We start from the raw sequence: 26,709 nt of genomic DNA on the forward strand, positions 1-26,709 counted from the left end.
CCTTTTGTGGTTGTTTTTGATTATTTGTCTTGGTTTATGTGTGATCATTTTGTCCTTTTGCTGCTGTTTTTGATCATTTGTCTTGGTTTGTGTGTGATCATTTTGTCCTTTTGTGGTTGTTTTTCATCATTTGTCTTGGTTTGTGTGTGATCAATTTGTCCTTTTGTGGTTGTTTTTGATTATTTGTCTTGGTTTGTGTGTGATCATTTTGTCCTTTTGTGGTTGTTTTTGATTATTTGTCTTGGTTTGTGTGTGATCATTTGTCTTGATATGTGTGTTGTAGCAGTCACAGTGCCGTGTGGATTAAGAGTTTTTCAAACTTTGACAAAACCAACATTCCTGTGGGGGATGTTTACGTATGTGGATATAAACCAGATCTTCATTTTCTTTCCACAAAGGAAAAAGAGACAGAAACTGCCTAATTTACAACACCCTTAAGAGCTTTTGGGGAGTCGAACTCACTCTTGGAAAAGTGGGACACTTACTATCTTATCTAGACCATAACTCGAAAGTTGACACTTTAACACCGCTTTTCACCAGCAAACCGACCAGATGGCTACACATGAACTGAGAAGACTCACTTTTAGTCAAATCTTAAAACTATATTAAATGTGTTTGATAACCGTGTACAATTTCTTTCAGGTTTCCAGCTTGATCACAAGACGCATATAGAGACAATTTGTACGATTCTGGCTTAAATATTGACAAAGAACTGATTTTGGTGGAAAATGCCCAACCTGCCTGATGGAACCACATTGCCCCCTAGTGGTCTGCAGTGTTGATTAGTTGAACATTTAAATCCCAGAGGACTCAGTAAAATGGACAATGTATATGCAACAATTTAACTTTTAACGATGTCCCTTCGGTATCTATTTGGTATTTGTTTGGTGTCCCCATTGTTAGAATTAGCATTGTGTGACTCACTATTCATACGTCACGATTTCATAGATATTCATCTGAATTTTGAAAGTCATAATTGTCTTTATCATGTGTGTTATTTTGATGTCTTTATATTACAAGTCTATGTTATATCTTTAATCTGCATATCTTAACAAGATGTGGTGTTTTCAGAATCACCGAGACAAATGTTCTATGAGATGGGAGTAATGGAGAAACACAGAGTTCTTTGTCTCATCCAGAAATCCCCCTATAGCACAGATCACCTTACAGAGACATGCACACAGTTCAAGCATGTCATTGGCTGAAAAAGTAGTGTAAGCCCCGCCTCCGAGAGTCAAAACCCGGAACCGCGGAAAACACACGCTCTTGCCTTCTTGCCTCTCTCGTTTCTTGCCTCTTGTTGTTTTCCAGAAGCACGCTCTTGTTTTCAGAGGGAGAACAGGTCAGAGAAGAACAATGGAGAATTGATCAGATGAGTTGCTCAGAGAGATTTGAAGAGCACGGAAAGATGAGAGTATGAGCCGTGGAGAAGACGACGGAGGGGAGGAAGGAGAAGGACGGAGCAGGACCCAAAGAAAGACGAAGAAGACCCGAACAAAGAAACAGATTGAAATACTCTGAAGATGCACGTTTTACGTGTTTTTGTTCGTCCCTCGCCATCCACGTCCTTCTACGTCGCACGTCCTAACCTCCGCTGTTTCACGCCATCATCACCTTTTCCTACCAAGAAAGCCAACTCCAAGCAACCTTTTATTAATCTTCTGTGAACTTAAGTTCACTTCATCAGAGAAGCAACGGACCCACTGACACTCAAAAGATTCGATCAGCTAACCACAGTCCTCGGCACCATCGTTTCGGTTTCCCGGTGAAAGAAGCAACTGAGAAGTCCGCTAAAGTCAGCCACCACAGCCAGGAAGGCCCAGAGAGCGGAAGAGAAATCCCCTCGGACCCCGCGTGGCCGCTGCCGTGGTCCGAACCGGCTAAGCACAGTAAGACCGACCCGTTTTCACCTTAAAGTGGGTTTGATGGATGTCTCGAGGCTTTCACAGAATGATAAATTAATCCGAAATGTCAGTATTTAGCTTCAAATAGTCAGCCAACCCAAACTATTTGAATACATCCAGTATTTCCCCATTCCCCATATTTTATTTTCCATTCACTAAGTGTTTTATATAATCACCCATATTCAATGCATCTCCTGTTTGTTTAAAGGTTCATGTCTAAGATCATATCATTGTAATAAACAGCTCATATATCTATATATATGTTATAATCACAGATTGTGTCGTATGCTTTCTTTACGTAATGTCTGTCCAACCAAACGAGAACTTCACGAAAGTAGCGAGATATGAGACTGAATATTAATTGAATATTAATTATTAATTAATTTAACACCAGGATCGTAAGATTTCAAACAGTTTTCCTACCTGACTGTGACTTAAATTAAGTTAAAACCTAGGTGGGTGGTGCCCTGAATTCGAGGTAAGGTTTATTTGAGACTGTAAGAACATCTCATAAATCCTTATATTTAATAGGTATATAAATACCCGGTAACGCTACAGTGTGATCATTTTGTCCTTTTGTGGTTGTTTTTGATTATTTGTCTTGGTTTGTGTGTGATCATTTTGTCCTTTTGCGGCTGTTTTTGATCATTTGTCTTGGTTTGTGTGTGATCATTTTGTCTTTTTGCGGCTGTTTTTGATCATTTGTCTTGATTTTTGTGTGATCATTTTGTCCTTTTGTGGTTGTTTTTGATTATTTGTCTTGATTTTTGTGTGATCATTTTGTCCTTTTGTGGTTGTTTTTGATTATTTGTCTTGGTTTGTGTGTGATCATTTTGTCCTTTTGCGGCTGTTTTTGATCATTTGTCTTGATTTTTGTGTGATCATTTTGTCCTTTTGTGGTTGTTTTTGATTATTTGTCTTGGTTTGTGTGTGATCATTTTGTCCTTTTGCGGCTGTTTTTGATCATTTGTCTTGATTTGTGTGTGATCATTTTGTCCTTTTGTGGTTGTTTTTGATTATTTGTCTTGGTTTGTGTGTGATCATTTGTCTTGATTTGTGTGTGATCATTTTGTCCTTTTGTGGTTGTTTTTGATTATTTGTCTTGGTTTGTGTGTGATCATTTTGTGTCTTTTGCGGTTGTTTTTGATCATTTGTCTTGATTTGTGTGTGATCATTTTGTTTTTTGTTTTCGTTGTTTTTGATTTGTGTCTTGGTTTGTGTGTGATCAATTATTTTTTTTTTGATTGTTTTTGATCATTTGTCTTGATTTGTGTGTGATCATTTTGTGTCTTTTGCGGCTGTTTTTGATAATTTGTCTTGGTTTGTGTGTGATCATTTTGTGTCTTTTGCGGTTGTTTTTGATCATTTGTCTTGATTTGTGTGTGATCATTTTGTTTTTTGTTTTCGTTGTTTTTGATTTGTGTCTTGGTTTGTGTGTGATCAATTTTTTTTTTTTTGATTGTTTTTGATCATTTGTCTTGATTTGTGTGTGATCATTTTGTCCTTTTGTGGTTGTTTTTGATCATTTGTCTTGGTTTGTGTGTGATCATTTTGTCCTTTTGTGGTTGTTTTTGATCATTAGTCTTGATTTGTGTCTGATCATTTTGTCCTTTTGTGGTTGTTTTTGATCATTAGTCTTGATTTGTGTCTGATCATTTTGTCCTTTTGTGGTTGTTTTTGATTATTTGTCTTGGTTTGTGTGTGATCATTTGTCTTGATTTGTGTGTGATCATTTTGTCCTTTTGTGGTTGTTTTTGATTATTTGTCTTGGTTTGTGTGTGATCATTTTGTGTTTTTTGCGGCTGTTTTTGATCATTTGTCTTGATTTGTGTGTGATCATTTTGTCCTTTTGTGGTTGTTTTTGATCATTAGTCTTGATTTGTGTCTGATCATTTTGTCCTTTTGTGGTTGTTTTTGATTATTTGTCTTGGTTTGTGTGTGATCATTTGTCTTGATTTGTGTCTGATCATTTTGTCCTTTTGTGGTTGTTTTTGATTATTTGTCTTGGTTTGTGTGTGATCATTAGTCTTGATTTGTGTCTGATCATTTTGTCCTTTTGTGGTTATTTTTGATTATTTGTCTTGGTTTGTGTGTGATCATTTTGTGTCTTTTGCGGTTGTTTTTGATCATTTGTCTTGATTTGTGTGTGATCATTTTGTGTCTTTTGCGGCTGTTTTTGATCATTTGTCTTGATTTGTGTGTGATCATTTTGTGTCTTTTGCGGCTGTTTTTGATCATTTGTCTTGATTTGTGTGTGATCATTTTGTCCTTTTGTGGTTGTTTTTGATCATTTGTCTTGATTTGTGTGTGATCATTTTGTCCTTTTGTGGTTGTTTTTGATCATTTGTCTTGATTTGTGTGTGATCATTTTGTCCTTTTGTGGTTGTTTTTGATCATTTGTCTTGGTTTGTGTGTGATCATTTTGTGTTTTTTGCGGCTGTTTTTGATCATTTGTCTTGATTTGTGTGTGATCATTTTGTCCTTTTGTGGTTGTTTTTGATCATTAGTCTTGATTTGTGTCTGATCATTTTGTCCTTTTGTGGTTGTTTTTGATTATTTGTCTTGGTTTGTGTGTGATCATTTGTCTTGATTTGTGTGTGATCATTTTGTCCTTTTGTGGTTGTTTTTGATCATTAGTCTTGATTTGTGTCTGATCATTTTGTCCTTTTGTGGTTGTTTTTGATTATTTGTCTTGGTTTGTGTGTGATCATTAGTCTTGATTTGTGTCTGATCATTTTGTCCTTTTGTGGTTATTTTTGATTATTTGTCTTGGTTTGTGTGTGATCATTTTGTGTCTTTTGCGGTTGTTTTTGATCATTTGTCTTGATTTGTGTGTGATCATTTTGTGTCTTTTGCGGCTGTTTTTGATCATTTGTCTTGATTTGTGTGTGATCATTTTGTGTCTTTTGCGGCTGTTTTTGATCATTTGTCTTGATTTGTGTGTGATCATTTTGTCCTTTTGTGGTTGTTTTTGATCATTTGTCTTGATTTGTGTGTGATCATTTTGTCCTTTTGTGGTTGTTTTTGATCATTTGTCTTGATTTGTGTGTGATCATTTTGTCCTTTTGTGGTTGTTTTTGATCATTTGTCTTGGTTTGTGTGTGATCATTTTGTGTCTTTTTGTGGCTCTTTTTGGTCATTTGTCTTGATTTGTGTGTGATCATTTTGTTTTTTGTTTTCGTTGTTCTTGATTTGAAGAAAGCCAACTCCAAGCAACCTTTTATTAATCTTCTGTGAACTTAAGTTCACTTCATCAGAGAAGCAACGGACCCACTGACACTCAAAAGATTCGATCAGCTAACCACAGTCCTCGGCACCATCGTTTCGGTTTCCCGGTGAAAGAAGCAACTGAGAAGTCCGCTAAAGTCAGCCACCACAGCCAGGAAGGCCCAGAGAGCGGAAGAGAAATCCCCTCGGACCCCGCGTGGCCGCTGCCGTGGTCCGAACCGGCTAAGCACAGTAAGACCGACCCGTTTTCACCTTAAAGTGGGTTTGATGGATGTCTCGAGGCTTTCACAGAATGATAAATTAATCCGAAATGTCAGTATTTAGCTTCAAATAGTCAGCCAACCCAAACTATTTGAATACATCCAGTATTTCCCCATTCCCCATATTTTATTTTCCATTCACTAAGTGTTTTATATAATCACCCATATTCAATGCATCTCCTGTTTGTTTAAAGGTTCATGTCTAAGATCATATCATTGTAATAAACAGCTCATATATCTATATATATGTTATAATCACAGATTGTGTCGTATGCTTTCTTTACGTAATGTCTGTCCAACCAAACGAGAACTTCACGAAAGTAGCGAGATATGAGACTGAATATTAATTGAATATTAATTATTAATTAATTTAACACCAGGATCGTAAGATTTCAAACAGTTTTCCTACCTGACTGTGACTTAAATTAAGTTAAAACCTAGGTGGGTGGTGCCCTGAATTCGAGGTAAGGTTTATTTGAGACTGTCAGAACATCTCATAAATCCTTATATTTAATAGGTATATAAATACCCGGTAACGCTACAGTGTGATCATTTTGTCCTTTTGTGGTTGTTTTTGATTATTTGTCTTGGTTTGTGTGTGATCATTTTGTCCTTTTGCGGCTGTTTTTGATCATTTGTCTTGGTTTGTGTGTGATCATTTTGTCTTTTTGCGGCTGTTTTTGATCATTTGTCTTGATTTTTGTGTGATCATTTTGTCCTTTTGTGGTTGTTTTTGATTATTTGTCTTGATTTTTGTGTGATCATTTTGTCCTTTTGTGGTTGTTTTTGATTATTTGTCTTGGTTTGTGTGTGATCATTTTATGTCTTTTTGTGGCTCTTTTTGGTCATTTGTCTTGATTTGTGTGTGATCATTTTGTTTTTTGTTTTCGTTGTTCTTGATTTGTGTCTCTGTTTGTGTGTGATAATTTTTTTTTTTTTTTGATTGTTTTTGATCATTTGTCTTGATTTGTGTGTGATCATTTTGTCCTTTTGTGGTTGTTTTTGATCATTTGTCTTGGTTTGTGTGTGATCATTTTGTCCTTTTGTGGTTGTTTTTGATCATTAGTCTTGATTTGTGTCTGATCATTTTGTCCTTTTGTGGTTGTTTTTGATTATTTGTCTTGGTTTGTGTGTGATCATTTGTCTTGATTTGTGTGTGATCATTTTGTCCTTTTGTGGTTGTTTTTGATTATTTGTCTTGGTTTGTGTGTGATCATTTTGTGTTTTTTGCGGCTGTTTTTGATCATTAGTCTTGATTTGTGTCTGATCATTTTGTCCTTTTGTGGTTGTTTTTGATTATTTGTCTTGGTTTGTGTGTGATCATTTGTCTTGATTTGTGTGTGATCATTTTGTCCTTTTGTGGTTGTTTTTGATCATTAGTCTTGATTTGTGTCTGATCATTTTGTCCTTTTGTGGTTGTTTTTGATTATTTGTCTTGGTTTGTGTGTGATCATTAGTCTTGATTTGTGTCTGATCATTTTGTCCTTTTGTGGTTATTTTTGATTATTTGTCTTGGTTTGTGTGTGATCATTTTGTGTCTTTTGCGGTTGTTTTTGATCATTTGTCTTGATTTGTGTGTGATCATTTTGTGTCTTTTGCGGCTGTTTTTGATCATTTGTCTTGATTTGTGTGTGATCATTTTGTGTCTTTTGCGGCTGTTTTTGATCATTTGTCTTGATTTGTGTGTGATCATTTTGTCCTTTTGTGGTTGTTTTTGATCATTTGTCTTGATTTGTGTGTGATCATTTTGTCCTTTTGTGGTTGTTTTTGATCATTTGTCTTGATTTGTGTGTGATCATTTTGTCCTTTTGTGGTTGTTTTTGATCATTTGTCTTGGTTTGTGTGTGATCATTTTGTGTCTTTTTGTGGCTCTTTTTGGTCATTTGTCTTGATTTGTGTGTGATCATTTTGTTTTTTGTTTTCGTTGTTCTTGATTTGAAGAAAGCCAACTCCAAGCAACCTTTTATTAATCTTCTGTGAACTTAAGTTCACTTCATCAGAGAAGCAACGGACCCACTGACACTCAAAAGATTCGATCAGCTAACCACAGTCCTCGGCACCATCGTTTCGGTTTCCCGGTGAAAGAAGCAACTGAGAAGTCCGCTAAAGTCAGCCACCACAGCCAGGAAGGCCCAGAGAGCGGAAGAGAAATCCCCTCGGACCCCGCGTGGCCGCTGCCGTGGTCCGAACCGGCTAAGCACAGTAAGACCGACCCGTTTTCACCTTAAAGTGGGTTTGATGGATGTCTCGAGGCTTTCACAGAATGATAAATTAATCCGAAATGTCAGTATTTAGCTTCAAATAGTCAGCCAACCCAAACTATTTGAATACATCCAGTATTTCCCCATTCCCCATATTTTATTTTCCATTCACTAAGTGTTTTATATAATCACCCATATTCAATGCATCTCCTGTTTGTTTAAAGGTTCATGTCTAAGATCATATCATTGTAATAAACAGCTCATATATCTATATATATGTTATAATCACAGATTGTGTCGTATGCTTTCTTTACGTAATGTCTGTCCAACCAAACGAGAACTTCACGAAAGTAGCGAGATATGAGACTGAATATTAATTGAATATTAATTATTAATTAATTTAACACCAGGATCGTAAGATTTCAAACAGTTTTCCTACCTGACTGTGACTTAAATTAAGTTAAAACCTAGGTGGGTGGTGCCCTGAATTCGAGGTAAGGTTTATTTGAGACTGTAAGAACATCTCATAAATCCTTATATTTAATAGGTATATAAATACCCGGTAACGCTACAGTGTGATCATTTTGTCCTTTTGTGGTTGTTTTTGATTATTTGTCTTGGTTTGTGTGTGATCATTTTGTCCTTTTGCGGCTGTTTTTGATCATTTGTCTTGGTTTGTGTGTGATCATTTTGTCTTTTTGCGGCTGTTTTTGATCATTTGTCTTGATTTTTGTGTGATCATTTTGTCCTTTTGTGGTTGTTTTTGATTATTTGTCTTGATTTTTGTGTGATCATTTTGTCCTTTTGTGGTTGTTTTTGATTATTTGTCTTGGTTTGTGTGTGATCATTTTGTCCTTTTGCGGCTGTTTTTGATCATTTGTCTTGATTTTTGTGTGATCATTTTGTCCTTTTGTGGTTGTTTTTGATTATTTGTCTTGGTTTGTGTGTGATCATTTGTCTTGATTTGTGTGTGATCATTTTGTCCTTTTGTGGTTGTTTTTGATTATTTGTCTTGGTTTGTGTGTGATCATTTTGTGTCTTTTGCGGTTGTTTTTGATCATTTGTCTTGATTTGTGTGTGATCATTTTGTTTTTTGTTTTCGTTGTTTTTGATTTGTGTCTTGGTTTGTGTGTGATCAATTTTTTTTTTTTTGATTGTTTTTGATCATTTGTCTTGATTTGTGTGTGATCATTTTGTGTCTTTTGCGGCTGTTTTTGATAATTTGTCTTGGTTTGTGTGTGATCATTTTGTGTCTTTTGCGGTTGTTTTTGATCATTTGTCTTTATTTGTGTGTGATCATTTTGTTTTTTGTTTTCGTTGTTTTTGATTTGTGTCTTGGTTTGTGTGTGATCATTTTATGTCTTTTTGTGGCTCTTTTTGGTCATTTGTCTTGATTTGTGTGTGATCATTTTGTTTTTTGTTTTCGTTGTTCTTGATTTGTGTCTCTGTTTGTGTGTGATAATTTTTTTTTTTTTTTGATTGTTTTTGATCATTTGTCTTGATTTGTGTGTGATCATTTTGTCCTTTTGTGGTTGTTTTTGATCATTTGTCTTGGTTTGTGTGTGATCATTTTGTCCTTTTGTGGTTGTTTTTGATCATTAGTCTTGATTTGTGTCTGATCATTTTGTCCTTTTGTGGTTGTTTTTGATCATTAGTCTTGATTTGTGTCTGATCATTTTGTCCTTTTGTGGTTGTTTTTGATTATTTGTCTTGGTTTGTGTGTGATCATTTGTCTTGATTTGTGTGTGATCATTTTGTCCTTTTGTGGTTGTTTTTGATCATTAGTCTTGATTTGTGTCTGATCATTTTGTCCTTTTGTGGTTGTTTTTGATTATTTGTCTTGGTTTGTGTGTGATCATTTGTCTTGATTTGTGTGTGATCATTTTGTCCTTTTGTGGTTATTTTTGATTATTTGTCTTGGTTTGTGTGTGATCATTTTGTGTCTTTTGCGGTTGTTTTTGATCATTTGTCTTGATTTGTGTGTGATCATTTTGTGTCTTTTGCGGCTGTTTTTGATCATTTGTCTTGATTTGTGTGTGATCATTTTGTGTCTTTTGCGGCTGTTTTTGATCATTTGTCTTGATTTGTGTGTGATCATTTTGTCCTTTTGTGGTTGTTTTTGATCATTTGTCTTGATTTGTGTGTGATCATTTTGTCCTTTTGTGGTTGTTTTTGATCATTTGTCTTGATTTGTGTGTGATCATTTTGTCCTTTTGTGGTTGTTTTTGATCATTTGTCTTGGTTTGTGTGTGATCATTTTGTGTCTTTTTGTGGCTCTTTTTGGTCATTTGTCTTGATTTGTGTGTGATCATTTTGTTTTTTGTTTTCGTTGTTCTTGATTTGTGTCTCTGTTTGTGTGTGATAATTTTTTTTTTTTTTTGATTGTTTTTGATCATTTGTCTTGATTTGTGTGTGATCATTTTGTCCTTTTGTGGTTGTTTTTGATCATTTGTCTTGATTTTTGTGTGATCATTTTGTCCTTTTGTGGTTGTTTTTGATTATTTGTCTTGGTTTGTGTGTGATCATTTTGTCCTTTTGCGGCTGTTTTTGATCATTTGTCTTGATTTTTGTGTGATCATTTTGTCCTTTTGTGGTTGTTTTTGATTATTTGTCTTGGTTTGTGTGTGATCATTTGTCTTGATTTGTGTGTGATCATTTTGTCCTTTTGTGGTTGTTTTTGATTATTTGTCTTGGTTTGTGTGTGATCATTTTGTGTCTTTTGCGGTTGTTTTTGATCATTTGTCTTGATTTGTGTGTGATCATTTTGTTTTTTGTTTTCGTTGTTTTTGATTTGTGTCTTGGTTTGTGTGTGATCAATTTTTTTTTTTTGATTGTTTTTGATCATTTGTCTTGATTTGTGTGTGATCATTTTGTGTCTTTTGCGGCTGTTTTTGATAATTTGTCTTGGTTTGTGTGTGATCATTTTGTGTCTTTTGCGGTTGTTTTTGATCATTTGTCTTGATTTGTGTGTGATCATTTTGTTTTTTGTTTTCGTTGTTTTTGATTTGTGTCTTGGTTTGTGTGTGATCAATTTTTTTTTTTTTGATTGTTTTTGATCATTTGTCTTGATTTGTGTGTGATCATTTTATGTCTTTTTGTGGCTCTTTTTGGTCATTTGTCTTGATTTGTGTGTGATCATTTTGTTTTTTGTTTTCGTTGTTCATGATTTGTGTCTCTGTTTGTGTGTGATAATTTTTTTTTTTTTTTGATTGTTTTTGATCATTTGTCTTGATTTGTGTGTGATCATTTTGTCCTTTTGTGGTTGTTTTTGATCATTTGTCTTGGTTTGTGTGTGATCATTTTGTCCTTTTGTGGTTGTTTTTGATCATTAGTCTTGATTTGTGTCTGATCATTTTGTCCTTTTGTGGTTGTTTTTGATCATTAGTCTTGATTTGTGTCTGATCATTTTGTCCTTTTGTGGTTGTTTTTGATTATTTGTCTTGGTTTGTGTGTGATCATTTGTCTTGATTTGTGTGTGATCATTTTGTCCTTTTGTGGTTGTTTTTGATTATTTGTCTTGGTTTGTGTGTGATCATTTTGTGTTTTTTGCGGCTGTTTTTGATCATTTGTCTTGATTTGTGTGTGATCATTTTGTCCTTTTGTGGTTGTTTTTGATCATTAGTCTTGATTTGTGTCTGATCATTTTGTCCTTTTGTGGTTGTTTTTGATTATTTGTCTTGGTTTGTGTGTGATCATTTGTCTTGATTTGTGTGTGATCATTTTGTCCTTTTGTGGTTATTTTTGATTATTTGTCTTGGTTTGTGTGTGATCATTTTGTGTCTTTTGCGGTTGTTTTTGATCATTTGTCTTGATTTGTGTGTGATCATTTTGTGTCTTTTGCGGCTGTTTTTGATCATTTGTCTTGATTTGTGTGTGATCATTTTGTGTCTTTTGCGGCTGTTTTTGATCATTTGTCTTGATTTGTGTGTGATCATTTTGTCCTTTTGTGGTTGTTTTTTATCATTTGTCTTGATTTGTGTGTGATCATTTTGTCCTTTTGTGGTTGTTTTTGATCATTTGTCTTGATTTGTGTGTGATCATTTTGTCCTTTTGTGGTTGTTTTTGATCATTTGTCTTGGTTTGTGTGTGATCATTTTGTGTCTTTTTGTGGCTCTTTTTGGTCATTTGTCTTGATTTGTGTGTGATCATTTTGTTTTTTGTTTTCGTTGTTCTTGATTTGTGTCTCTGTTTGTGTGTGATAATTTTTTTTTTTTTTTGATTGTTTTTGATCATTTGTCTTGATTTGTGTGTGATCATTTTGTGTCCTTTTGTGGCTCTTTTTGATCATTTGTCTTGGTTTGTGTGTGATCATTTTGTGTTTTTTGCGGCTGTTTTTGATCATTTGTCTTGATTTGTGTGTGATCATTTTGTCCTTTTGTGGTTATTTTTGATTATTTGTCTTGGTTTGTGTGTGATCATTTTGTGTCTTTTGCGGCTGTTTTTGATCATTTGTCTTGATTTGTGTGATCATTTTGTGTCTTTTGCGGCTGTTTTTGATCATTTGTCTTGATTTGTGTGTGATCATTTTGTCCTTTTGTGGTTGTTTTTGATCATTTGTCTTGATTTGTGTGTGATCATTTTGTCCTTTTGTGGTTGTTTTTGATCATTTGTCTTGGTTTGTGTGTGATCATTTTGTCCTTTTGCGGCTGTTTTTGATCATTTGTCTTGGTTTGTGTGTGATCATTTTGTTTTTTGTTTTCGTTGTTTTTGATTTGTGTCTTGGTTTGTGTGTGATCAATTTTTTTTTTTTTGATTGTTTTTGATCATTTGTCTTGATTTGTGTGTGATCATTTTATGTCTTTTGCGGCTGTTTTTGATAATTTGTCTTGATTTGTGTGTGATCATTTTGTGTCTTTTTGTGGCTCTTTTTGGTCATTTGTCTTGATTTGTGTGTGATCATTTTGTTTTTTGTTTTCGTTGTTTTTGATTTGTGTCTCTGTTTGTGTGTGATAATTTTTTTTTTTTTTGATTGTTTTTGATCATTTGTCTTGATTTGTGTGTGATCATTTTGTGTCCTTTTGTGGCTCTTTTTGATCATTTGTCTTGGTTTGTGTGTGATCATTTTGTTTTTTGTTTTCGTTGTTTTTGATTTGTGTCTTGGTTTGTGTGTGATCAATTTTTTTTTTTTTTGATTGTTTTTGATCATTTGTCTTGATTTGTGTGTGATCATTTTATGTCTTTTGCGGCTGTTTTTGATAATTTGTCTTGATTTGTGTGTGATCATTTTGTTTTTTGTTTTCGTTGTTTTTGATTTGTGTCTCTGTTTGTGTGTGATAATTTTTTTTTTTTTTTTGATTGTTTTTGATCATTTGTCTTGATTTGTGTGTGATCATTTTGTGTCCTTTTGTGGCTCTTTTTGATCATTTGTCTTGGTTTGTGTGTGATCATTTTGTGTTTTTTGCGGCTGTTTTTGATCATTTGTCTTGATTTGTGTGTGATCATTTTGTCCTTTTGTGGTTATTTTTGATTATTTGTCTTGGTTTGTGTGTGATCATTTTGTGTCTTTTGCGGCTGTTTTTGATCATTTGTCTTGATTTGTGTGATCATTTTGTGTCTTTTGCGGCTGTTTTTGATCATTTGTCTTGATTTGTGTGTGATCATTTTGTCCTTTTGTGGTTGTTTTTGATCATTTGTCTTGATTTGTGTGTGATCATTTTGTCCTTTTGTGGTTGTTTTTGATCATTTGTCTTGGTTTGTGTGTGATCATTTTGTCCTTTTGCGGCTGTTTTTGATCATTTGTCTTGGTTTGTGTGTGATCATTTTGTTTTTTGTTTTCGTTGTTTTTGATTTGTGTCTTGGTTTGTGTGTGATCAATTTTTTTTTTTTTGATTGTTTTTGATCATTTGTCTTGATTTGTGTGTGATCATTTTATGTCTTTTGCGGCTGTTTTTGATAATTTGTCTTGATTTGTGTGTGATCATTTTGTGTCTTTTTGTGGCTCTTTTTGGTCATTTGTCTTGATTTGTGTGTGATCATTTTGTTTTTTGTTTTCGTTGTTTTTGATTTGTGTCTCTGTATGTGTGTGATAATTTTTTTTTTTTTTTGATTGTTTTTGATCATTTGTCTTGATTTGTGTGTGATCATTTTGTGTCCTTTTGTGGCTCTTTTTGATCATTTGTCTTGGTTTGTGTGTGATCATTTTGTTTTTTGTTTTCGTTGTTTTTGATTTGTGTCTTGGTTTGTGTGTGATCAATTTTTTTTTTTTTTGATTGTTTTTGATCATTTGTCTTGATTTGTGTGTGATCATTTTATGTCTTTTGCGGCTGTTTTTGATAATTTGTCTTGATTTGTGTGTGATCATTTTGTTTTTTGTTTTCGTTGTTTTTGATTTGTGTCTCTGTTTGTGTGTGATAATTTTTTTTTTTTTTTGATTGTTTTTGATCATTTGTCTTGATTTGTGTGTGATCATTTTGTCCTTTTGTGGTTGTTTTTGATCATTTGTCTTGGTTTGTGTGTGATCATTTTGTGTCCTTTTGTGGCTCTTTTTGATCATTAGTCTTGATTTGTGTCTGATCATTTTGTGTCTTTTTGTGGTTGTTTTTTTTATCATTTGTGTTGATTTGTGTGTGATCATTTTGTCTTTTTGTGGCTGTTTTTGATCATTTGTCTTGATTTGTGTTTTTTCATTATGTCCTTTTGTGGTTGTTTTTGATCATTTGTCTTGATTTGTGTGTGATCATTTTGTGTCCTTTTGTGGCTCTTTTTGATCATTTGTCTTGGTTTGTGTGTGATCATTTTGTTTTTTGTTTTCGTTGTTTTTGATTTGTGTCTTGGTTTGTGTGTGATCAATTTTTTTTTTTTTTGATTGTTTTTGATCATTTGTCTTGATTTGTGTGTGATCATTTTATGTCTTTTGCGGCTGTTTTTGATAATTTGTCTTGATTTGTGTGTGATCATTTTGTTTTTTGTTTTCGTTGTTTTTGATTTGTGTCTCTGTTTGTGTGTGATAATTTTTTTTTTTTTTTTGATTGTTTTTGATCATTTGTCTTGATTTGTGTGTGATCATTTTGTGTCCTTTTGTGGCTCTTTTTGATCATTTGTCTTGGTTTGTGTGTGATCATTTTGTGTTTTTTGCGGCTGTTTTTGATCATTTGTCTTGATTTGTGTGTGATCATTTTGTCCTTTTGTGGTTATTTTTGATTATTTGTCTTGGTTTGTGTGTGATCATTTTGTGTCTTTTGCGGCTGTTTTTGATCATTTGTCTTGATTTGTGTGATCATTTTGTGTCTTTTGCGGCTGTTTTTGATCATTTGTCTTGATTTGTGTGTGATCATTTTGTCCTTTTGTGGTTGTTTTTGATCATTTGTCTTGATTTGTGTGTGATCATTTTGTCCTTTTGTGGTTGTTTTTGATCATTTGTCTTGGTTTGTGTGTGATCATTTTGTCCTTTTGCGGCTGTTTTTGATCATTTGTCTTGGTTTGTGTGTGATCATTTTGTTTTTTGTTTTCGTTGTTTTTGATTTGTGTCTTGGTTTGTGTGTGATCAATTTTTTTTTTTTTGATTGTTTTTGATCATTTGTCTTGATTTGTGTGTGATCATTTTATGTCTTTTGCGGCTGTTTTTGATAATTTGTCTTGATTTGTGTGTGATCATTTTGTGTCTTTTTGTGGCTCTTTTTGGTCATTTGTCTTGATTTGTGTGTGATCATTTTGTTTTTTGTTTTCGTTGTTTTTGATTTGTGTCTCTGTTTGTGTGTGATAATTTTTTTTTTTTTTGATTGTTTTTGATCATTTGTCTTGATTTGTGTGTGATCATTTTGTGTCCTTTTGTGGCTCTTTTTGATCATTTGTCTTGGTTTGTGTGTGATCATTTTGTTTTTTGTTTTCGTTGTTTTTGATTTGTGTCTTGGTTTGTGTGTGATCAATTTTTTTTTTTTTTGATTGTTTTTGATCATTTGTCTTGATTTGTGTGTGATCATTTTATGTCTTTTGCGGCTGTTTTTGATAATTTGTCTTGATTTGTGTGTGATCATTTTGTTTTTTGTTTTCGTTGTTTTTGATTTGTGTCTCTGTTTGTGTGTGATAATTTTTTTTTTTTTTTGATTGTTTTTGATCATTTGTCTTGATTTGTGTGTGATCATTTTGTCCTTTTGTGGTTGTTTTTGATCATTTGTCTTGGTTTGTGTGTGATCATTTTGTGTCCTTTTGTGGCTCTTTTTGATCATTTGTCTTGGTTTGTGTGTGATCATTTTGTGTCTTTTTGTGGCTCTTTTTGATCATTTGTCTTGATTTGTGTGTGATCATTTTGTCCTTTTGTGGTTGTTTTTGATCATTAGTCTTGATTTGTGTCTGATCATTTTGTGTCTTTTTGTGGTTGTTTTTTTTATCATTTGTGTTGATTTGTGTGTGATCATTTTGTCTTTTTGTGGCTGTTTTTGATCATTTGTCTTGATTTGTGTTTTTTCATTATGTCCTTTTGTGGTTGTTTTTGATCATTTGTCTTGATTTGTGTGTGATCATTTTGTGTCTTGCGGCTGTTTTTGATCATTTGTCTTGATTTGTGTGTGATCATTTTGTCTTTTTGTGGTTGTTTTTGATTATTTGTCTTGATTTGTGTCTGATCATTTTGTGTCTTTTGCGGCTGTTTTTGATCATTTGTGTTGATTTGTGTGTGATCATTGTGTGTCTTTTTGTGATTGTTTTTGATTTTGTCTCGATTTGTGTCTGATCATTTTGTGTCTTTTGCGGCTGTCTTTGATCATTTGTCTTGATTTGTGTGTGATCATTTTGTGTCTTTTTGTGATTGTTTTTGATTTTGTCTCGATTTGTGTGTGATCATTTTGTGTCTTTTTGTGATTGTTTTTGATTTTGTCTCGATTTGTGTGTGATCATTTTTTGTGCGTGCTGTGTAGGCCGTGCAGACCGAATTGCAGACCGAGTCCGCTGCTTCTGAGCAGTAAACACCATAACAGGCGCGGCTATCAGCAGGTGGCAATCACTGAGTGATACAAAGGGAGAGAAAATAGCGCCAAGCGATTGTGCGGTCTGACTTTTTACTAGAGAACGATTTTGTGATGCAAATGTATTACTCTTTTGAACGCATTTTTTGGCTGCTTTGGCCCCAGGACCTGTGTCCAGTGGATCCATTCTGTGACCCAGCGACCACTTCTTCTACAGTCTGTGTTAATGTCGTCCTTTAAGTTTTTGGATTTAAAGTATCGTGTTTTTGTATTGGAGTATCATTGTTAACTGAGAGTTACTGGAAGTGTGGACCCTGCATAATTGCCTTTTATGTAAAGCGAGAGAGATAAGGCTTTCTGTGATAAAGAACTTATTTTGATATTCAGAGTTGATTTCCTTCTAATGTGCCTGAACATAAAAGGGCATCGTATTATTGCCAACCTCTGTCTTCACAGAATGGAGTTGGTGTGTTGTCATGGTTGCTCAAATCTCGCCATCAGGAAAGTAAGCAAAGTCTCCCCTTCCTCCAATTCTCTCTCTGTTTGCTTATTAGATTCCACTCCATCCTGTCGACCTGCGTCTGTGTGTGTAATGTTGACCGTCCTCTCTGGGAGTCAGTCATTCAGTCAGTCACAGTTAGACAATGAGACATAAATAAAGCAACAACTGCATGCTGTACTAGAGGAGGAAAAAAACGGCGTCCCTTCCACCTCAGGGTGAGACTTCAGATCTGTTACTCCTTTCAATCCAAACCAGCTCTTATTATTCTTTTCATCAACTGGTTTTAGACTCTTTATACTGTAAATGACTATATGGCATATTTCATTGTAGCATAAATAGAGGGGCATGGGCTTTAACTTATATGTGTGCTATAATGCTTCTTTTTATCTTTGTATCATTGTATTAGAGAGGTTAATCTGTGTGGTTGATGGTCATATATTAAAGTTAGTAATACGTGAACCTGAAAAATTGTATTATGACTTCATGTTATGTCATGTCATTATTATTACCATTTATATTTACCACAAGTATATTGCAAGATCCAAATTTGGATCGATCAAGTATCTCTTATTTTCGAATTGCCCTTGTTTAGTAGAGGGATTTCAAATTCAACTTATTTTTCAGAAATGACGATTAATATGAATGGAATAAAAGTCCACTTTTAGAGTCTAAATTTTTGTCTTTATGGCCTATAAAATGTGGCAGTTTCATGGAAAAGGTAGAGAAATGATGCCCATTTTATGTTGCTTTGCTTTTATTTAAAAAAATCAAGAGAGAAATATTGAGCCTTTAATTCAATAATATGTATCTGTCTACAATCTTAACAATTTATATTTCAGAAAAAATCTTAGTTATTTGTACTTTTTTCATGCAAATTAAAACATTTTTTGCAAAAGCATTTGGAGAAAATCATAGTTATGAAACTTCTTTAAGCATTATATTTATCTGAAAACTACATTTACCAAATGCAGAGTGTAGAATGAATCAAATTGTGTACATGACAATATTTTTGAGGAATTTCTCCTGTTTATAATACTACTCCACCACTCAGAAAAAAATACTGCACCTGAATCAGCTACATTCACCTGGATATATGCAGTAGTTCCAAAATAATGTGTGTTGCTGGCATCACGTCCTCCGTTTGTTTATATTTTCTATATGCAATGAAGTTGGTTAGCAAATTCACTGATGATCACTTCTTACTGGTGTCTGTTATATAAAAGGTTCAAAGGTATTAACACATAATGGATTGAAGTTATTGTTAGATTTTAGAAAACCTCTTTTCAAGAATGGGTTTGAAATTAAAAGCAGATTTCACCCAGTAGTTTCAGTTACCTTAGAATTTGTCACATGGATCATTCTGTATGAATTGTTTCAAGTTGAGTTTGAATAAAGAACATCATGTTTGAATTTTTAGCTATTATATTATAGTTATTGAGTAGTTGTTTAGTTATCTTTTTTTTTCTTTTGTCAACACCAGTCACTGTTTTTCTTTTCTTTCCCTGTCTTTCACCTCTTTTCTCATTCTCTCTTGTTACTTTTCTCCAAACACTACTCCTAAATCCTTCTGACAATTATTATCACTCACTGATTATGTGTGTGAGCAGAGTTAGGCAGTGTGGTTTTTCTGTGGTATGGAAGGCATGCCGAGGGCTGCCAGTTTTGCTCCATGCCTGACAGAGTATCGTATTCTGGCTCATCCGAAAGGACATTACTTAACTATGGTATGTAATCAAAATAGAAAATGAACATCTGAAGAATGATTTTGACTTCTCTTGCATTTGAGGGTAAGTTCAGGCAGTTAGATAATATCAGTAGGCCTACATGAAAAAAAAACTATGATGATATTATAATACTCACAAGGGTCCTTGATCAGTTGTCCTTAACTCCAAAATGTCCCAGTTGAGGGAGTTTAGGACTATTCAATTAAATTCAGTTCAGTTTATTTATATAGCGCCAAATTACAACAAACGTCATCTCAAGGCACTTCCATAATACAGTCCAATTCAAGCCAATTGGAATTAAATTCATTGTAATCATAATTAATTTCAAAATAATCCAAGTCATTCATATAGAGCCAATTCAAAAACTATTTCCTAGCTAAGGAAACCAACAGATTGCACCGAAACTTGTCTTCAGTCCAATCTCCCGTCCTGAGCGTGCCTGAGGCGACTGTGGAGAGAAACGAACAGGAAGAAACCTCTGGCAGAACCAGGAAGGGTGGCCATCCGCCTCCACCAGATGGGGTTTGAGAGGACAGAAAAGAGGGAACAACAAACACTGTAACACCATTCAAAGCCATCCCTAACTATAAGCTTTATCACAAAGGAAAGTTTTAAGCCTGGTCTTAAAAGTGGAAAGGGTGTCTGCTTCCCGGACATTTACTGGCAGCTTATTCCACAATAGAGGGGCCTGATAACTGAAGGCTCTGCCTCCCATTCTACTTTTAGAAACTCTGGGAACCTCAAGTAAACCTGCAGTTTGGGAACGAAGTGCTCTGTTAGGAAAATATCTTACAATGAGATCTTTAAGATATGATGGAGCTCGGTCATTAAGAGCTTTATATGTGAGGAGAAGAATCTTAAATTCTATTCTGAATTTAACAGGGAGCCAATGAAGAGAAGCTAAAACTGGAGAAATATGATCTCTGCTGTTAGTTCTCATCAGAACTCTGGCTGCAGCATTTTGGATCAGCTGAAGGCTTTTCAGAGAATATGTGGGACAGCCCAATAATAAAGAATTACAGTAGTCCAATCCTGAAGTAACAAATGCATGGAGCAGTTTTTCTGCATCACTCTGAGACAGGATGTTCCTGATTTTAACAATATTACGAAGGTGAAAGAAGGCAGTCCTTAAAACCTGTTTGATATGCGAGTCAAATGATAAATTCTGGTCAAAAATAACTCCAAGGTTCCTCACTGTAGAACAAGAAGCCAAGGAAATACCATCTAGAGTAACTATATAGCTAGATGATTTCTCCCTGAAGCGCTCAGGTCCAAAGATAACAACTTCAGTTTGTCTGAATTTAAAAGCAGAAAGTTCTGAGTCATCCAGGTCTTTATGTCTTTAAGACATGCTTGTAGTCTGACCAACCTATTGGGTTCATCTGGTTATATAGATAAGTACAGCTGAGTATCATCAGCATAGCAATGGATATTTATGCCATGCTGTCTAATAATGTTACCTAATGGAAGCATGTATAAAGTGAAAAGAATTGGTCCAAGCACAGAACCCTGAGGAACTCCATGACCAGAGGTCGCGTTAACCGACCTCTGGTCATGACGAGTTGATTGTCCGTCATTGACGCATTTTTTTCAGCTATGACGGAAAAAATTGAAGGCCGTCCGTCATTTTGACGGATTTGACCATTACCATTACCAATAATGAAAAAATAACAATAAAACACACAATTGAAATCATAGGCAAGTTATGACATTTTTCTTACTCTACATAAGTTTCATTGCCGTCACCAACTTTCAATCTGAGCCGCAGCTTTGGTGTTCAGTGGGCCGATACATTGTAGCCAGCTGCGCGAGGGTGTTCTGATAGCCGCCCGTCTGTAACTTTGACAGATGATGAATCATAAAAGTAGCCTACCGGTAACCTCACGCCCGACCTGGTGGTGGCGAGCTCGTGCATATTAAAGCAATGCTATGTAACATTTCTACCTTAAAATGAAAGGGTCGGGAAATCCCACGTTCAGAGGCTCTTGCCGGCTTCTTATCGTTTCATTGGGAGACGTGTTTCCCGACTTCAGAGCTTTGGCTGAAGTGGCGCTGGTCATTCCAGTCTCCAGCGTCGCAGCTGAGCGTGGGTTCAGCCTTCAGAATAAAATTAAAAACTCAATGAGAAGTCGTCTGTCGGAGGCAAGGACGCAAAATTTAATGACAATCGCCTCGGCAGCAGTCTCAATTGATGCGTTCGATTTCACACGAGCGAGCTCCCTATTCAAATCAATGCGGGCCAGAAGGAAGGTTTGAGCTACAACAGGTCAATTGCAGATTACCACTGCAACCATTCTAAGTGGACTGTTCATATTTCACTTCAATTGTTCTAAGTGGACTGTTCGTATTTTCACTACAATTTTCTTCGTTCGACTACGTTATAAAATAACATGTTCATATGCCCAACAGCCGCAATGTTTTTAGCAACGAAAAAAACGAGTTCACAACTGACCGAACGTCAATCTCTGAAGAAATGCATAAATAAAAAAATATTAGATAATACACACTTGTTCTGTGAATTATTTTTTAAATGAAAATAAGTCAATAAAACACGAGTTATTAAATATAAGCATTAGGATATAGCCTGTATATTAGCCTACCATTTAAAAGCATGTATATAACCAAAATAAAATGACGGATAAAAATGGACAATCACGGAATTTTTACGACCCTGTCCGTCAAAATGACGGACAGTGAAAAAGTCTAGCGCAACCACTGTCCATGACTTACTCTGGTGTGTGAGGAAGATTCTTCATTTACAAGAACAAACTGAAATCTATCAGATAAATATGACTTAAAAAAGCCTAATGCAGTTCCTTTAATCCTAATACTGTAACATGTTCAAGTCTCTTTAATAAGATACTGTGATCGACCGTATCAAATGCAGCACTGAGATCCAACAGGACAAGCACAGACACAAGTCCGTTATCAGAAGCTAAGAGGAAATCATTGGTAACTTTCACCAGTGCTGTTTCTGTGCTAGGTTTTTTAAAGTAAAGGTTAAATTACAGCAACCTTAAAAGGCTGAGGTACATATCCTGTCAACAAAGACAGATTGATCAAATCCAATATGGAAGTGTCAAATAAGGGGAAAACCTCCTTGAACAGTCTGGTTGGGATCTGGTCTAAAACACAAGTTGATGGTTTAGAAGAGACTATTGCTGTTGTTAGTTCAGAGAGATCAACTGGGCAGAAGCCGTCTGAATACAAATCAAGTTCCAAAGATACTTCTAGAGCTGCTGGACTTGATGATACATCAGTGATAAATCTGTAGGAGTGTTTTAGAACAGAACGTTAAGCTATAGAGTTAACTATGCAAAATTGTGTAAGTTATAGGTAGAAATAAAGTGATTATCAGTAGTCCAAGAGGAGCAAGAAATTCCACAGTACTCAAACAAGGTAACAGGAAGTGATGCAATACGTATTACCGCAAAGCAAAGCGCCACAAAGCGTCACAAGCGTCACGAGCGTCACCTGACTATGACCAAGCATCAAAGCTCGCATCAGGTTGTTCCCGCAATTAGTTGGACTCTTGTTTTCTGGTTGAAATAGTTATATTTGTCAATCACTTCTATGAAAACAAATCAACAAATTCTGACATCTGATAACCGGCCATGATTACATTTCAAAGCACTGATTTTGTGAGGCAATTTGTGCAGTTTTACAGTAATTCAACTATGTCTTAGCTAAATCCGATGTTAAAATTAAATTGAAGGGCTAAAAAATAAATTGCTATGTTATACAACTAATTATCATTCTTTAGACATCAAATACTACTGTTTTGTTAAAACCCAAGTGTCATTGGGTTATGTTTAAGGTGTCAGTTTGCATCTGCTACTGTCACAGCGACTGCGGTCATCGCTGCTAACAAGTTAATGAGGAACCAAGGTCCTCAAACTGTCAAGTGTCACTGATCGGTTTGTACTTGTTGAGTCAACTCAATCAGGATGTTTAACACTAAATAAAAACTAATTATTGTGTTAGTCAGACCAAAAACACACTTTCAAAGGAAGTTTGATTGACCACAAATCATTTGAGATTGAAGGTCTCAAAGCTAATTAACTCACCCAGTTAAAGGGGATAGAGAATCAAAATCATCTTTTTCATGTTTTTGGTGTTAGTTCTGAGTCTCCCCGCTGTGGGGAGTACACACGAAGTGCCAGCAAGCGTCAGAACCTCTGTTTCAAGTACTCCCCTTTTTTGAATATCCCCCAGAAAAAGTGCCAATCCGTTTTTGTGAAAAAGTGATGTCACTTTTTCAGCAATCGCCCCCCCCACACCCAAATCCACAGCCACCCCCTTTCAGACATGCCCCTTCGGCGAGAAACAGGAACAGGTGTGGCTTCCAAGGCTGTGAAAGCGGACTAGGGTCGTTACATATTCTTCCGGAAATGTCAGGTTCTGGAGGCTTGGTTGTGTTTGGCTGCTGCTTACAGCTCTGTTCCAGGAGGTGGCGTCTGACTTCAGGAGGCACCAGCAACAGGTGCAACCTGTTATCCACTCATCAGGAGAGGCTTAAAGGAACCACCTTGTCTGCAGTTCCTTGTTGGAGTGTCCACATGTATGGTATGTTTGTTACCACCCCGACCAAGTCTATGCTCAAATCTTGCTCATGTATCTTGTCCAGGTGTTTCCAGAACTTCTCGCTTTTGGATCAAGCCAAGGAACTCAGTTGAGAGTATTACCCCCATCCATGAAACCTTCTGCCAACCCTCTGGAAAGCTTATCTGACCAAACGCTGTTCACCCTCCAACGCAGCCCATCTCCGGATTCTCCAAGAACCTCACTACTCCTCCCTGGCGGATTTCGTTCACTCACCAGTAAGCCGTCATCCACTTCACCTTCAGTATCCTTAAACAACTCTCTGATAATATCCACTTGTACAGTGCTCATCCAGTTCCAGGATCTTCAGTTGCCGACCATCCAGTCTTATTTGCAATAAACATTTAGTATTTATATCGGTCTTGTGTGTGTGTGTGTTCTGCATTTGGGCTAAGCCATGACAGGAAAGCAATGTTCGCGATCAATGGCTTTTATTTATTTTTAACAGCATCCCCAGTACATACAACCGCCGACTTTTCCTTTGCTCTGCGCATTTCACGGAGTACAGTTTCACAAACCTTGCACGATTCCGAGCAGGCTTCAGTCGGAATTTAATGCTCAGTAGAGGGTCAGTTCCGACAGGGACAGACAGACTGCAGCGAGCTGTGCGCTCCGCTGAGAAGGTGATCGGCTGCAGCCTCCCATCTTTCCATGACCTGCACGTCTCCAGGACTATGGGGCGAGCAGGTCGGATCACAGCTGACCAGAACCTCCCGTCACAAAAACAGTTTTTTCCCCCTTGCAGTTGGACTTATGAACACTTCATAATCACCTCATAACCTGCCCCAGTCACTTTACCGTCATTAAAATTGCACTAATGAAGCTGCACTGTTGTTGCTCTGTATATTGGATACTGTGTATTGTTGTACACACCTTGTACATTTTATATTCATATATTTTTATTCTTTTTTATTATTATATCCTATGTTACATGTTCGCACCTTACGCCGCAGCAAATTCCTAGTTAGTGAACACTGTTCACTAACAATGGCAATAAAACGAATTCTGATTCTGATTCTGAACAAAATCCAGCATAGTAGCATAGCTGTTTCAGAGAGCCTTTCATGGAGGTTCTGAGCCATTACAGACCCAACCAATTTTTTTGGGCTACATATCACATCACAGAACAAGGATTAATGCCCCATTCAACCTTTCTCTAACGTGGTTGGGTTTGAAATTACTCCGGCTTGTTTATGTTTCTAGTTAAGTCTAGAACTTGCATGGAAGTATCTTTGTTGGTCTCAGTGAACAACAGAAGAGGTTTTTCAGCACAGATGGAAAGACATGCATTCCCCCAAAAAGCTAACAGCAATGCTGACTGGCTGAATTTAGCTTGAGCCATAATGGGACATCAACAACTGATTTTCCCTATTACCTGTGCTGACGCACCACACAGTTACCTGCTCAGGTTAAAGCTGCGGTAGGCAACTTTTTTTTAGTCATATTAGCTTGAACTGTCATGGGATTCTGGAAGTAGAATATTAAATAGGCTGTTTAGGAAAAATAACGAAATCTGTAGCTCCCTCTGAAGCCTGTAATCATGCTTACAAAAACCGAGCGCTCCCGGCTGTTTTTAACCAATCAAGTTAGGGTGGAGGAATCCTTTTTTTTTTTTATAATATGTTTATTAGGCAAATCACAAAAGTAGAAGTCACATATATAACACATTTACAAGCCATAGTTTTTTTTTTTTTTTGCCAAACAACTTAACCCACACACCCAAAACACCCACCCTCCCCACCCCAACTCCACCCATGACATGAAAGTAACTTTATAATATATAATATATGGGAAGGGCAAGACGTATGAGGTGCCACCAAAGACATAAATCAGAATTAACTTCCATATACACATGTGCAATTAAACTCTTCCACATACTATACTCAAAACCTTGCACAAACACTAGTGAAAAGCTCTCACATAAACTAGTGAACACATTTACCTCTTATATAACCTACTCAAAAGCTCTCATACACACTACTGAAAAGCTTTCATATATACTAGTGAAAAGCTTTACCTTTCATATATACTAGTAAAAACCTCTCATATACATATGTCAAACCTCTCATACACATATGTCAAACCTCTCATATACATATGTCAAACCTCTCATACACACGTGTCAAACCTCTCATACTCATATGTCAAACCTCTCATATACATATGTCAAACCACTCATACACATGTCAAACCTCTCATACACATATGTCAAACCTCTCATACACATATGTCAAACCTCTCATATACATATGTCAAACCTCTCATACACACGTGTCAAACCTCTCATACTCATATGTCAAACCTCTCATACTCATATGTCAAACCTCTCATACACATATGTCAAACCTCTCATATACATATGTCAAACCACTCATACACATGTCAAACCTCTCATACTCATATGTCAAACCTCTCATACACATATGTCAAACCTCTCATAGACATATGTCAAACCTCTCATACACATATGTCAAACCTCTCATACACATATGTCAAACCTCTCATATATATATGTCAAATATTTGTGGATTTCAGTTGAAACGGAAGGCATTTCAGTTGAAACGGAAGGCATTTCAGTGAAACAGGAAGGTGTTTTATTAAACCGGGAGTTGTAGTTTTGAACAGAAGTCATTCAGCTTCGTGCATTTTGTGCAATCTCCTGCCGGTATTTTATGAAATAAAATAAACGACAATTGCTCAGCCACCCGCTGAATACCTCACACAAACAGCGGCATTACTCAACTTTATTTTGGATTCAACGGAGACCCTGCAGCTGGCAAAGGCATGCTGCGCTGGCAGGACGGAAAAAGAGATGCTAAGTGGCTATCCACCGAGTCCGGAGCTGGAGTTGAAGTGATCAGTTGCTGCCCAAGCCTTGTAGCATTTGACAGGGTCCTGATCGTCTCCGTTGAAGCTAAAATACTGTAGACGCGCGCTCGATTTTCAAGTGTAGATAGCACGACCGTGCCTTTCCGAAGCGCAGATGGCGTGACCGCAGTCCGCTGTACACCTCACACAAGCAGTGGCATTACTCAACAATATTTTAGCTTCAACGGAGACGATCAGGACCCTGTCAAATGCTACAACGGAGACGATCAGGACCCTGTCAAATGCTACAACGGAGACGATCAGGACCCTGTCAAATGCTACAACGGAGACGATCAGGACCCTGTCAAATGCTACAACGGAGACGATCAGGACCCTGTCAAATGCTACAAGGCTTGGGCAGCAACTGATCACTTCAACTCCAGCTCCGGACTCGGTGGATAGTCGCTTAGCATCTCTTTTTCCGTCCTGCCAGTGCAGCATGCCTTTGCCAGCTGCAGGGTCTCCGTTGAAGCCAAAATAAAGTTGAGTAATGCCGCTGTTTGTGTGAGGTATTCAGCGG

At 36.0% G+C, this 26,709-nt stretch overlaps 1 protein-coding gene across 3 annotated transcripts in view; it reads left to right on the plus strand.

The window, feature by feature from the left end:
• Positions 1-17,123: 17,123 nt before the first annotated feature.
• Positions 17,124-26,709, plus strand: part of LOC142400234 (calcium-activated potassium channel subunit beta-2-like) — a 41,403-nt gene continuing 31,817 nt past the window's right edge. The window contains exons 1-2 of one of the 3 annotated variants that reach the window (XM_075484981.1): positions 17,124-17,210; positions 23,347-23,539. The gene's annotated coding sequence lies outside the window, so the exon portion shown is untranslated. Of the gene's footprint in view, positions 17,211-18,623; positions 23,286-23,346; positions 23,540-26,709 lie in introns of those variants that run through there. The other 2 variants (XM_075484982.1, XM_075484983.1) reach the window with 2 other exon arrangements.

Source organism: Odontesthes bonariensis, chromosome 15 (assembly GCF_027942865.1).
Source record: "Odontesthes bonariensis isolate fOdoBon6 chromosome 15, fOdoBon6.hap1, whole genome shotgun sequence".
Classification (NCBI taxonomy): Eukaryota; Metazoa; Chordata; class Actinopteri; order Atheriniformes; family Atherinopsidae; genus Odontesthes; species Odontesthes bonariensis.